This window comes from Cryptomeria japonica, chromosome 7 (assembly GCF_030272615.1).
Source record: "Cryptomeria japonica chromosome 7, Sugi_1.0, whole genome shotgun sequence".
Taxonomy (NCBI): Eukaryota; Viridiplantae; Streptophyta; class Pinopsida; order Cupressales; family Cupressaceae; genus Cryptomeria; species Cryptomeria japonica.
Window position 1 is genome coordinate 490,138,860 of NC_081411.1, and position 14,129 is coordinate 490,152,988.

Below are 14,129 nucleotides of genomic sequence, written 5' to 3' on the forward strand. Positions count from 1 at the left end.
TTTTTTTTGTTTTTTTGAGAATAACTTCACCAACTAAAGTTAAGATGCAAAGCAACTTCCTTACCACTTTCTGATCACCTAGATCCTAGTATGGGCAAGGTGAGAGCATACGGTGTTTCAGATTACAAATCAATTGAAATGCAATGCTGAAAGGAAAGCACTAGGCGGCAAGCTAGCCAATACCACTTATTCAGTGGGGCGCATGTGCATTACAAGAAATGTAAATAAGCATCTTTCACTTAATTCAATGGTGAGTTTAGGGGCACATCTACTTATTCAACGGGAAAGCTTATGGGCTCATACACTTATCTAGTAGGAAAGCTTATGCAATATCGAAATGTAAAAACAAGTTTCTTCCACTCATCTTGTGGTGAGTGACTACAATAAACAACTTATTCAGTGGGGTAAGTACATCAACAAATATCAAAGAAACTCACTAGTGGTACTACAATTCAATGTTACAATAGAATGTATGAAATAACATCTTTCAGTGGTAAGACTAGGTGAAGCATACAAGATTAGTACATTGGCATCATAATCATCAAAATAAGAAGATTAACATGTTGATGACAAGTTTTGATGTAAATAAGAATTGCTCTAACACCCCACAATGGTGACAAATAACATGTACCCAACAACCCAGCTATGAAATGACAATGTGGTACCTTGATTGGATGAATAGAGAGGCTAGTGTAGGTCTGAAATTGCCCCAAAAACACGTTGCTACAGGTTTGGGCAGCAAGGTACCTGTAAATCTCACCAACACACACCTAACCCACACCCAAGCTGCAACTTCTCTTCTATCACTCCAAAATCACTTCAAAACTTGCCAAATATGAATACTAGAAAGATATATCAAACCATCATAACAAAATTGAACACATGCTGAAGGCTGCTGATTATTGAAATTTGTCTTAAGTCTAAAAACTTGTAAATTCCTCCAAAACTAGATTTTGTAGTTTGTACTGTAACTCCTAAAGATCTGAAACCCATCTCGAACATCTTGACAATATACATGAAATATAAGATTAAGTATAAGTTTGTGAAATACACAAACTTTTACTTAAATGTTTATTTCATGTATGGCCTTCTGTAATCATGATAATCCCACACAAACATTTTTCCACCCCAAAGAAGTATGAAACTCTCAAATGGAGATGGGGCAATCCCAAACAAGAAGAAAAAAGAACTGAAACTCAAGTGATCTACCTTAGGATCATTGTAATCATGTAACCCCACACACGAACATTTCTCCACCTTAATGAAGTATGAAACCCTCAAATGAAGATAGGGTGATCCCAAACAAGAAGAAAATAGCACCAAAACCAAAGCAATCTACCTTAGGATCCTCACGCTCAGCCCATGATGGCATGGACCAACAACACCTTGTTGTTTCTTTCTCAAATGTACGACTTGCAAGAGCATACATACTCATCTAAAAGGTTGAATTAAAATCATTGCAAAACACCATTATACCTGCGGTATGATATACAGCTAGATATGGGAAGTGTATGTCTTGCACAAGTCTCCAACTCTTCACTGAAATGTCATGAGATAACCACTCAGAAGATTGGCAAACAAAACTCATTAGAATACATAAAAAAGATCCATCTCTGGCACCAAAACTGAAACTTCGATTTGAAGCACAATCGTAATCCCTAGATGGAATTACCAAAACTAGCCAGAGGGGTTTTCGTCCCCAAAATCAATTACTCCAAGAGGGTTTTCATCCTTAAGAAGCTATGGAAGAACTCAGGTTCATTACAACAACATAACAATATCGTATTCTCAAGTCTATCATAAAATGAGCCTAAACACCTTATATAGCTTTTTTGGAGGGAATTATACAATTTAAAAATATAATAATTCACTTTTTCCCTTACAATGATCATTTTGAAATAATATTAACATTTCATGTGCAAAGGTCCCCTTATTTTAAAACACATAATCACCTTTGCAATGTGCTATTACACTAAACTGCCCTTTTTAATATTTCCCAACATTAGACAACTTTAGTGAATTAATTAAACAATAACTCAATAACTCACCCAAGTTGTGGACTGTGATCATACCAACGTATTTTGAAGACTTCGGATGATGATTGGAGTCAATCAGGTGACTTACTAAAATTGTGGCATGCCTTGCCTAGGGTTCATATTGATTGCAGCCATAGATGCAAAACTCGCTGAAAACACAACGATTTTAAAAAAAACTGACGAGTTCTTTTGGACTGCGAGTAATTGCGAGTTCCACAAAAAAAAGTCAGCCACAATTGCATAAAAGGCCCAAGACGTCAAAAAGTCAGTTTTAAATCATTTTTTTTCTTCTATTTGCTCCTTTAGCACTTGGGACGTGTTTGGGAAGTGTTTGTAGGGTTATTACAGCTAATTCGAGCTAAAAATTGGAGATTTGAAGAGAAAATTGGATTTCCAGGTAGGCTTTTTGATTTTTTTTTTTTTAAACATTTTGGTTTGTTTTGCTACTTCTAGGTTTAGCAAAAAACATCAATGCCATTAACACTATAAATCAGATTTAGATTGCAAACAAGAAGATTTTCCACCACTTTTTACAATGTTTTGCTAATTTTTTCTTTGTTTCTCACAAGTTTTCTAAGTTTCAAGCCCTACCAATTGTATTATAGTTTGAATCTTTTTTCTTTTAAGAAAATGTTTAGAATCTTAGACTAGAATAATTAGATTAAATTTTCACTGATTTCATCTAATCTATAATCATTTAAAATAATAAGTTTATTTGTTAATTTTTTTAATTAAATATTAGCAACTTGTGCTTGGTATTTGTATGTGTAGGTTAATATATAATGACAAACAGAGAAGCCAAAGCTTCAGTTTTAGGGTCGGCACCTCCATCATTTTAGGCACTCGTCCTAAAGGAGCTAAAGACCCCCCCTTGGAAGTATGCCCATCAAGGACCGAAACCTGGTTCAGTTTTTTGCATAAAATGTGAAGAATATTTCATGGAGGCATAAAACACCTCAAATACCACCTTGCAAGCATCTGTAAGCATGATGCTAGGGACTTCCCTAAGACCACTGAAGAAATAAAAAGAGAGATGAATGTCGTACTTTCATCCATAGAAGAGAGAAAATTGTAAAGGGAGAGGTCAAAGCTAGCCATGCAAGCAGCCACAATTGCTTATCAAGGTGCTTCAGTCGACCTTGAAGCAAATGAATAAGCACTTCAGAGCAAAGTGGGCTCTCTTCGTGGCCCACGTATCCGCAAATCCACCACCACCACGGGCTCTACTTCAGATATTTCTAGTATAGAATCAACACCTAGTAGAGCATCGATGTTAGTAGCACCATGACAGTGAAGGTGAACTCCTGCAGCAGGAGTAACCACCTACTCACCCTCCCTTGGATGATTGGTTTGTTTACTAGGTACATTAGCGCCTGGTGATCTACGTAGAAGGTGAACGGTGTCGCCAACAAGTAGTGTTGAAACTTCTGCACATAACATACCATGCCCAATGCCTCCCTCTCCATTGTGCTATAGTTTCGTTTGGCCTTGGAGAGTAGGTGGCTGGTGAAAAAAATGGGGTGGTCTAGCCCTTCCGTACTTGCTTGTGCCTATGTGGCGCCAATGGCGCAGTTGGAAGCATCTACATGCACGTGAAACTCCTTGTCCCAGTCGGGGTACGCTAAGATAGGTGCGCTTACCAACCTCGACTTAAGTTCCCTGAACGCCTCCTCTTGCTCCGTTCTCCACATGAACGGTTCACCCTTCCTTGTTAGTGTGTCCAATAGATATGAAATCTGTGCGAAGCCCTTGATGAACCTCCAATAATAGCCCACGTGTCCGAGGAAGGATTTGACTCATGTCACATCCTTCGGACTTTTTATCTCAACAATGACCCCCACCTTGTCAGGGTTGGTCTTCAATCCCTCCTTATTGACTATGTGACCAAGCAATTTGCCTTATGATACCATGAACCAACATTTCTTCGGGTTGAGAGCTAACCGTGCCCTCCTACACCTCTCCATACATTCCCTCAATGTAGTGAGGTGGGTCTCCTGTCCATTGTAAATAAACCAGACATCTAAAAAAGCCTTGAAGTTGCCCACAAACGTTTTGTCAAGGATGTGCAATATTATCATCTAGAAGGTGGCTGGGGCATTGCACATCCTGAACGACATTCAACTGTATGCCTACGCTCCATCCTCCAGCAAGAATGTGGTCTTCAGTTTGTCTTCCTCAGCAATGTTGATCAAGTTGTACCCAAAAACCCATCCATGAATGAGTACATCTTGTGGCCTACCACCTCCTCTAATATGTTATCCGTCAATGGGATCGGAAATGGGTGTTCGATTGTGACCGCGTTAAGACATCGAAAGTCCACACAGATCTGGATTTGATTTGCTTCCTTCTTTAGGGATATCATGATCGATGAGACCCACTCACTTGTTTCTACTTTGAAAATGATCCCAGCTTCCAACATCTTCTCAATCTCTTCCTACATTTTTGCCGCATAATTTTTGTTCATTCTTACGGTCTCTTCCATATAGGTTGTGCACCTAGTACGAGAGGTATCCTATGTACGCACAACTTCAAAGGTACCCCTTTAAGGTCCTTGCATGTCCATCCGAAGACATCCTTGTATTCCATGAAGATTCTGAATACTGTTGCCTTGAGTACGGGTTTCCAGTCGTCCCCTACTAGTATCACCTTTGGGTTGTCTTGTTCCCTTAGGTCGACCTTCTTTATGTTTGGGTCCTCATACTTTATCATTTTATCCCTCTCGAATCAATGAGCAGGTGTATCATCTACTCTCGCCACTGCCTCCTTATACTCTTCGTATTTTGGAGGGAAGGTGACCTTCTTCGTACCAACTTTTTCAATCTCCTTAGCATTCTCCATACCAACTTCTTCAATCTCCCCAATCTGCAACATGTTACACTCAAGGTGGATGATTTTGTAGTCCTCCATCTGCCAGTGAAACAACCCGTTGAGGGAGTTTGTCTCATCCTCCAAGTAGCTTCCAAGTTCCAACACCTTTTCATCATTGGGTTCCAATGTCCTTCCTTCCTCCATCTCGAACTCTCCATTCTTGGACTTTGAGTCCGATGCCAACTCCTAGCTTATTGCCTGGCTCCGTAGGTCAATGACATACTTCCTTCCGTCACTCTCGATGGAGAGTGTATTCTTCTTCCAATTGGGGTTTGCCTTCGTCTTGATTAGACAACCTCTTTCGAGGAGGGCGTTGTATGCCTTCTTCTTTAGCGGGATGACGACAAAGTCCAGAAAGAAATGCTGAGTGCCAATGGTGACTTTCTGTGCCATGAATGTCCCGAGTGGTTTGCTGCCGTGCTGGTCAGCACCTACTAGATGGAAGGTTGGTGGCCAGAGTGTTGGCTTGCCAACCCTCTTCCATGTCTCCTCTGATAGTATGTTCACACCAGAGCCTTTGTCGACGATGGTGTTTGTCAACTTGCATCCCATTATCTCCATTTTGACTACCACCGACTTCCTTCCAATGCCCATCGTCAGCAACATCGGGTCAATGACTAGGTTGCTTGTTGGCTTCTCCACTGGCTTGTTATGCTCTTGGCCGACTATGTCGTCAGCGACTACGTTGGTAACAGCCATCTTCAGTTGTGGTATGGTTTGCAGAAGATCGGATACCTGTACAGGTACGGTGGTTTGCAACATTTGTCTCATGATGGTTTTCTCCAACTCTGATCGCAGTGGTGTACTAGCGACCTCATTCGAAACCCTTCTCTCCTTTGCCATCGCCCGTTCAACACGTCAACCTTAGCTTCCTGAAGTCTTTCCTTCTCAATACGAGGGTCAGGATATACTGCCTTCTTAGTCTAGAGTCTGGTGATTGCCGGTACTTCCTCATCTGGCTCCTTCACGTCCAACATGTTCACCCCTTTTTGTTTTGAGTAGTCGGTGTCTTTGTGGTTTTCGGGCCCACACCATTTAAATAACAACCCTGCATTGTTACTTTGGCCACTTTGATAATCCGTGCGAAGTGACCCCATTCATTGCAACTCTGACTTTGGATTATGGGTCTACCCTTAGCGTCATACTGCATTCTCCTTTGTGGGGTGTTGTTATTGCTATTATTATTCCCTCGCCTGGAGGTGTGACTGGAGGGGTTGTCTTGGAAGAAGAGCACTTGTGTGCTTCTTTTTTTCAGATTGTATGAGCATTCCTCAATGGAATGTCCCAATACCTGATAGATGTCGTAGAATGACGTCTTTGGGCAAGTAGCCTTTGTATGACCTTCTGCCTTGTAGTCGGTGCACCACAACTCTTTATTGTCCTTACCGCCGTCTTTCTTTACCTTTAGCTCCTTCATCATCCCCAACATATCCCTCCATCCCTTCATCATCCCTTCATCATACTATCATCATCACTAGATTTCTTCTTTCCCTGTGATGTCTTATTTTCGCTTTCTATGGCCATCACCCGATTGTAAGCATCGGTGTATGAGGATGGGGGTACCACCATCATTTTTTTCCTAAAGAAGGGAATAAATCCCTCAATGAACCATTGCTTATTCAATCCATCTGCTGGTTCGTTTTCCATCTTGTTCAATAGTTCCGTGAGCCTACGGTTGTATGCTCGTACGTTGTTCTTTCCTTGTTTGGTGTTGTAAATTTCTGCAACAATCTCATTGTCATCTCTCAATAGTTTGAATTCTTCTTGAAATGCCTTCTTTAGTTCAGTCCATACCGCCTTGTTCTTAGCCTCTAGGTCTATATACTAGTCGATGGCAATTCCCCGTAGGTGACGAGAAATGCCTTGAGCTAGTAATCCTAGTCATCCTGACCATTCTCCTATATTGTTATAGAAGTCTTGCAATGGCGTACAGGATCTTTCGATCCATCCCCTGTGAATTTCGGGATTTTTTGCCTCTCCTGGGTGTTCAACATTGTCTTCACTTGGAAGGTACCGTGTGTATTCGACCACTCTCGGCCATGCACGAGCTCTCTATGCACCCACCTTTTCCGTCTTCTATACTATGGTCAGCTTCTTTGTTTCTATACTCTCTCCTCCCCGAAGTCTTCGTCTTAGACCTCCCTATTCTCGACTCTTCTGTGAGGGACATGTTCCTGATATGGTGCAAGTTTGTTTCAAGAAGTTTGACAACTTTAGTCAGGAGGTTCCTTTCTTCCCCTTCATCACGTATTGACTGTACGAACGAGCTGCTGGTATTGGTACTGTGTGTCGATTCCCAACCTTCGCTTGAAGCAGAGTGTACGGTTTGGTTACTTGCCTGATCAACGAGATCTTTACTTACTTCGTTGTCCGGGAGTGGCAGGTTTCTTGCAACCTCTTCCAACTCACTCCAGGTACACAGTCTCTCTTTCTCGATTACAACTTCAGCTGGCACTTCGTCTCCTACTCCTCGTTGGACTCTCAGAGTTTTTGATGATTCTAATTGCTGTCTTCTTTCACTTTGCTCTCTTAGGCAGAGAGATCTTAGTAATCCCTCCTCTCGAGTGTTTTTGGCACGTCAGTCCTTATTTGGTTGTAGGGGCATTAATTGCCGGGGGTAAGACGTTTGCTAGTATCCCGCTCTTCTTCCTCCCTACAGGTTCTTTCTTTGTACCATTGCAGTATTTGTTGCTGACGTTGCTCTTGATTTCTTTCCTCCTGCTGGTCTTGTAGTTCAATTAGATTTTGTGTCAACAACCTTGGAATTCTCCTAGATGGAAGACCGTGTGGTTTACTGAGAGTTTGTCCTAGAACGTTCTCTCAGGAACTGCTCTCTCTCGAGCTTTCCTCTGCATGTACTGATCAACCGAAACCTCCCATAGGTTCACCAAGTCCCGTGTCAATTGATCTTGTGGTGTTTCTTCCTCGGTGTCACTTTCCGTTCCTAGTACTTGCTATTCAAACGATTGGCTCATTACACCGCCGTGCTTGTCGCCACTCTCAGGGTACTCTCAGATCTCCAGGTTTGGATTGACAATGATGCCAAAATGTTTACTCCCGAATGGAATAGATTTAACTTACAGGAAACAATAAAACATAGAACATAACATAACTGATAGTAAAAGATATTCAACACATAATATGGCCAAATGATGTTCCTTTATTCTCCGGTGTAATGTTTGTACATCATCACTATCTCCTTGTTACCGATACAACAATATAAATAGTATCGGATGGTTGGTTAAGACTGCCAACCGTTAGCAACCGGCATGACTCTTAGGAACTAATTACACTGCCATTATTAGCAAAACATAAACAAAGTATTATTTATTACTAGCGGCATATTTGCCATCTACAATGGTTGACTTCCATGCCATGCATTTTATGTTTGGATATTATGAGATTCTTAGGATGTTTTATTTTGTATGTTGTGCACTTTAGTTTACATGTTCCATCAAATTCTTGTCAGGTTTTGTTTTTTTAGGACTAATTATTATTATTTTATTGGAAACTCTTCCAAATATATCATATTGGCCATAGTTTTTGTAATGGTATTTCAACTTAAAGTTCATATGTATTGAATTTGTTTTTTAGTCTGTGATGTGTATAGAATGTTATTTTTGATCTATAATAGTTTTTAGTCAGTTTGCCAAGTTTTTGAAGAATATTTTTATAAATTTATATTTTTTTTTAATGTTGAAAGCCAAGTTTTCCCATCAGTTTTTGCTGAGTCCCAAGTTTTTAAACCTTTTTGGTTAGCCATGTTATTGTTGAGTCCAAGTTTTTCTAGTATTATAAAACTTGCTTCACATGTAAGAAAACTATTTTTAGGGTAGACATTGTAGTTAGTTTTTTTATCATTTTTCATGTAATAGTTTTGTAAACATTATAAAGAAGTACTTTGGGCCCTCAGTTTAATTGTTCAATATCATACATTTAATAGAATCTAACTATGTTACTGGATTATTCTAAACTCCCCGCCCCCTGTACCAGTGTGGGTAGAATTCTGGTTCTGGTCCTTTATTGATTCCTCACTAGGTTCTCCTAGGTTTAGGAAACATAGGGAACTTGGGTTCCCGGGAGGGACCCTAGGTGAACCTTCCGAACCTAGGTGAACCCAAGAGGACCCAAGGGCTGCCCCAAAAAAATAGGGAAAAAGTTATTTTTTTAAAACATTTTTACAAACAAAAAAAATACCTGCATACATAATTTCTCCTTTAAGTGATAAAATTGTGAACATGTCATGTGTTGTTAAGGTTTGTCACATAAGCAAGGTTACTGGGAGATGAGGGTACTTGGAGACAGGTACCGGTATTGTTACGACTAATTTTAAAAAATAGGAGACGGGGGTACTTGGAGACGCCAATTTTTTAAATAAATAATATTTAATAATTTCCAAAACATATCATGACAGAGAACTTTGAAAACAAGAACAATGGTAAAGTTGGAAGTGACTAATCTCCACATAAAATGGCATTGCGTATGATTTTCAAAATGTGCAAAACACAACGGATTTGGACGAAATTTTCAGCCTGAAATCTTCATGATCTTCATCCTCATTGCTTTAAAAACGCAAAAAAAAAATTGCACAAAAAATCGTTGTGTTTTGCACATCTGGGGTTTTTAAAATTTTTTTTTTTGAGTGCCATTTTATGTGGAGATTAGCCTGTTCCAATTGAAATTGCTTATATTGCTGATACCATAGCCAGTCTAAATTGTTTAGTGAAAGTAAGGTAATATAGATGTTGAGCACACTAAATATTGTCGACTAAATAGTAAAGGCAATTTCTCTTTAGACTATTACAATGATAAGAAATCAATCCTCTCAAAAAGTCTACACTGTCAATACATCTGATCACTATAACTTTGCATGGATTTTTGTCTTCCTGTGAAACAGTTTCCTTATTAGTCATTTCCCTACGACTTTGCTTTGTTGCAAACTTATCTTATTTGTTTGCTTTAATCTTTTTACCTTTTTATTGCATTTTTCCCTAAGTTTTGTTGTAGGAGACGTCAATTTTTATTCAAGAGACTTCGTAGACGACAGGAGATGGCAGCCAAAAGCACCTTATGCGTCAAGAAGTTTCCGGAGAAGTATCCAGTACCGGAGACACGTCTCCGGTACATCTCCGGTACCGGTACGGGTCTCCAAGGGTAGGAGACGGGTCTCTTGGTAACTATGCATATAAGAAATTTGATTACAATGAGGGGATGACAAGGAATTGAGATCTAACTAGGATGGTGTTGACGTGTATTTTGTACACCATCATACACAGAATAAAATACCTAAAGGCATCTTATCCTCTCTTGAGAAAATAGTCTCTAACTGCTGAAGATTCGCGTAAAGGATCAGTTAGGTAGACTCCAAGGTTCTTTTATGTAGGGTCTCTACGTGTGGACAAGCTCCAGTGGTATGATGTGATTTGCTGGGATCACAAGGGGACTTACATGTGATGATTGAACTTCCGATCTGCTTTGCTGGACACAGGCTCTTACTAACTTAGATTAAAAAATGGAAAAAGGATGGGGGTGAAGAGAGGATCTAATCCTAATACTAAGAATGTAGGAGCAATGATTTGATTTTTGATGAAACTCTAACTAGATCTTGTTTTGACATCAATGGAACATCTACACAAGGCTAGTGCGATCTTCTAGGGAAGCTTTATGATGTTCAAATCATCACCGCAGGCATAGATACCATCCAAGTTGATGCATATCAATGAAGAGGCAACAAATTGAAATTGAGCTTAAGCTGAATGATTCCAGTTGACTACACAAGGCAAGTTTGCAATCAACAAACTGCTAGTAGTATGGATGTACGAATTCCACCATCAATCAATCACATTCCCTCCATTCATTTAATCATTTACCATCTAAGATTGAAGACTCAACAAGAAACCATGCAAATTGCAAGAAAACGACATATTTCACCATTACTTCAATGAAAATGGAGTTTGTTTACAATCAATGGCAACAATTTCTTGCCTTGTCCTCCTATTCTACTCTCTATCTACTAACTACTTCCAACTATTTACAACTCTCTCTCTAATTATTGCTAATTATTAGCCTTTACAAATGAAATGCCTGGGCTTATATAGTGCCCACAATACAATTTGATGGCTTAGATCAATTCAAGATCAATGGCCAAGATTTTACAATGAAAACCCTAATTAGGGTTTGTTACAACCATTACATAACATTTAATGCTCGACCAATGAAATAATTGTAGTGCCTGGACACATGTCCTCTCTAGAAAAATCGACCAATGGATAGCCGGGGTAGGTACATCGGAGTTTGTGCCACCTTCCATGAGTTAAGTACATTGAATCTGGACATGCTGAGATGGACTTCACTGACTGGAGGAGTGATGACTGGGATGCCACCTCATCTGACACTTGTAGCTTGCTAGATATTCAATTTGATGTCGTTGAGAGGCTTGCTTTAATTAATTCATCTGGAACTATTTTGCTTCTTCAACGAGCCCTTGTTCTAACTCCTTGCGTCCTTGATGTGCAAGATGATGATGTACCTCGCCTTGGAACACTGGATTGAAAGAGTTCGCCCTTGTCCCGGCGAAGACCGTCCTGGCGAAGATCGTCCTTGATTCGGCTTGATTTTCCTTGATGAGATCTCCATTTGATGCCTACACAACATTTCAAAATTAGTAACATGATTTTGCAATACATAACATAAATTAGAGAGCAAATTTTAGGAAACTTAATGATAAGTCCTTTATTAATCATTTCCTAAAAACGATTGAGCTAAGGCAAAACAAAATTTCAAAATTCAAAAATTAAGGCAATGACGATCAACGTTCAAAATCAAAACAATAAATTCATATCGCCAGCTCTCTCTTGAGAGCTTAACTCTAACATGCAAAACAAAGAATTTGCTTAGGCAAAATTGACGTTAGATGGCCTTCAACATGATCTCTTCCTCAAGTTAGCAACTTCGCCACCTTTGATATGCCCTTGACGTCCTTGGCAAATTCGCCCAAGTGAAACTAAGTTCGCACCTCCTTGCTTGAAATGAAAGTTCGCACCATCTTTGGATACAAATTTGCACCCTTCTCCCTCAAGATCGCATGTGAGATGATAAAATGATAATGTGAAAATAAAAGTCTTTCATCTCCCTTTATAGCGCTCACCTCATACTTACCTTAAGGCCGACTTGGTAATAATAAAGCAATTATAAATGATTTTTAATAAATAACAAAGGCCGACCTTCATAAAATAAACTCAAGCGCTCCATTTTTATTGCAAACAACAATTAATTAATTAAATTTCCTTGTTTATTAATTAATAAATTCGATTTTTTTTTTTTTTTTTACAAGGCAAAAATAATTAATTAATGTTTTGCGCAAATTTTAAATGCCATTTTAATTGAATTTTCAAAGATTATCGATTTTTAGCATTTAAAATAAATTCAAAAATGTTTGTTTGAATGCCAAATTGTGAAGGTGAAAGATACGTACCTCATCGCCCTGGTCCCTTGGAGAGGGACAGGAGCGATCCATCAATTTTGTCCTGGTTCTTGCAATTTTGACGTTCAAAGTTCTCATCTCCACGTTGATTTTGCGATGTTTGTTGGGTCCTTCAAGCTTGAATGTCTTTCTTGTGCGAACAAGTGCATCTCATGACCATTATCGCCCTGGTCCCTTGGAGAGGGACAGGAGCGATCTCCATTCTTTTACGTGAGATTCTTCGTTCTTGATATCAATTCCTTGTCCATTATCCTTTAAACAACGTTTTGAACCTTCTTCAAGTTTGTTTTGCCATGATCTTCGAAGGAAAATGAGTGCTTTGGCAAATATCGCCCTGGTCCCTTCCTGAGGGACAGGAGCGATCCTAGTGTCCTGGCTCAAATTTGCAAACTTTTGATCTTCGTTCTTCGTTCATTGCCTTCCAAAGGACGTCCTTGATCTTGCGTGAACTTGCCTTGGCATGCATTTGAAGGAAAATGAAGGATCCTATGCAAATCGCTCTGGTCCCTCCCTGAGGGACAGGAGCGAACCTAGGAATTTTGGTCCCTTGTTGGCATTTGGTAATCTTCAATTTGTCTTAAACGCGTTCATTTCGCCTCTTTCCTTGCCTTTGATGTCTCGATTCGTCCAAACAAGGTCAGGAATGGCTCAACTAAGCATTTTCGCTCTGGTCCCTTGGTGAGGGACACGAGCGACTCGCCTTGGTCCCTTGGAGAGGGACAGGAGCGCTTTTCGCTCTGGACCCTTGGAGAAGGACACGAGCGAAATTTGACTTTTCGCACTCTCTATCAGGATAATTTTTATGGAATATAACATTTAAGTATAAGTGACATAGAAGGAAATGTCACTTATACTTTAAGTTATATTCCATATATACTTTCAGGATGTTTGAGAGTGGTTTCAGACCTCCAGGAGTTATATTGCAAAATCTAGTTTTTGGAGGTTTTTTCAGTTTCCAGACTTAGTCAAATTTCAGGGTCAGGACATTCCAGACTTAGCCAAATTTCAGGATCAGGACCTCACTCAAGCCGGACTTGCCACCCTATTGATCTCCCCGACAGCGCTTCAAGTTATATTCATATGATAAAATGCACCTCTTTGGACCTTTTCACATCGTCAAGACGTTAAAATCCTGCAAGGACAAAGCAGAATTGGATTTGTAGCTCCGGTCCTTCACTGAGGGACAGGAGCGATTTTTCCCCTGGAGGCATTTCTGTGCTCATGAAAATCTTCAATTTATATTCAATGTAAAGATCTCGCCTTTCTCCATCACTTCCAATTCGTAATTCATCTTGACCCTGCAGGAATAGTAAAATATTTGAAAACGAGCTCCCGTCCTTCACTGAGGGACAGGAGCGATTTTGCTCCTACAGGCCAAAATAACATGATTTTACACATTTTAACACTTCACAAGGCGAAAACAAATCATTTGAGATGCCTAGGATCAAAAATCAAAAATGTCAAAATTTGGTCAAAAATATTCAATTGGACAAAAATTCACATTTCATCTTCAACACTTAGACAAATTTAAGCTCTGCATCAACATTCCAATTGAAAATTAGACCATTCTGGCGAATTCATTGCATTCAAAATTTGCATTCTAGAAAAGGAAATTCAAAAAGCTCCCAAAACCGACTGGATTCAAACCAAAACCCTAAAAAGCAAAGCGAAAACGAGCAAAAAACATGGGTCCCCATTTGCAATGGGGCGATGTGTGAAAACGTCACAACAGATGGGTACCC

General features: G+C 39.6%; 1 protein-coding gene across 6 annotated transcripts in view; it reads left to right on the plus strand.

Annotated features, from left to right (window-relative positions):
- The window catches only part of LOC131065758 (isochorismate synthase, chloroplastic), a 314,318-nt gene that overhangs the window by 19,771 nt on the left and 280,418 nt on the right, over positions 1–14,129 (plus strand). The window lies entirely within an intron of this gene.